We start from the raw sequence: 247 nt of genomic DNA, 5'->3' as shown, positions 1-247 counted from the left end.
GCACCCCCGGGCGCCTAAAGCTCCACCAAGTTGCTCCACTGCGCTCCTAAAGCGCCGCCGGGCTCCTAAAGCTCCACCAAGTTGCTCCTAAAGCTCTACTGGGTTCCTAAAGCTCAACCAAGCTGCTCCTAAAGCTCCATCAGGCTCCTCAACCTCCACCAAGCTGCTCCTAAAACTCCACCAGGCTCCTGAAGCTCCACTGGGTTCCTAAATCTCCACCAGGCTCCTAAAGCTCCACTGGGTTCCT

Source organism: Pterocles gutturalis, unplaced genomic scaffold, assembly GCF_000699245.1.
Source record: "Pterocles gutturalis isolate BGI_N339 unplaced genomic scaffold, ASM69924v1 scaffold25343, whole genome shotgun sequence".
NCBI lineage: Eukaryota > Metazoa > Chordata > Aves > Pterocliformes > Pteroclidae > Pterocles > Pterocles gutturalis.
Note: the sequence above shows the minus strand (reverse complement) of the source record.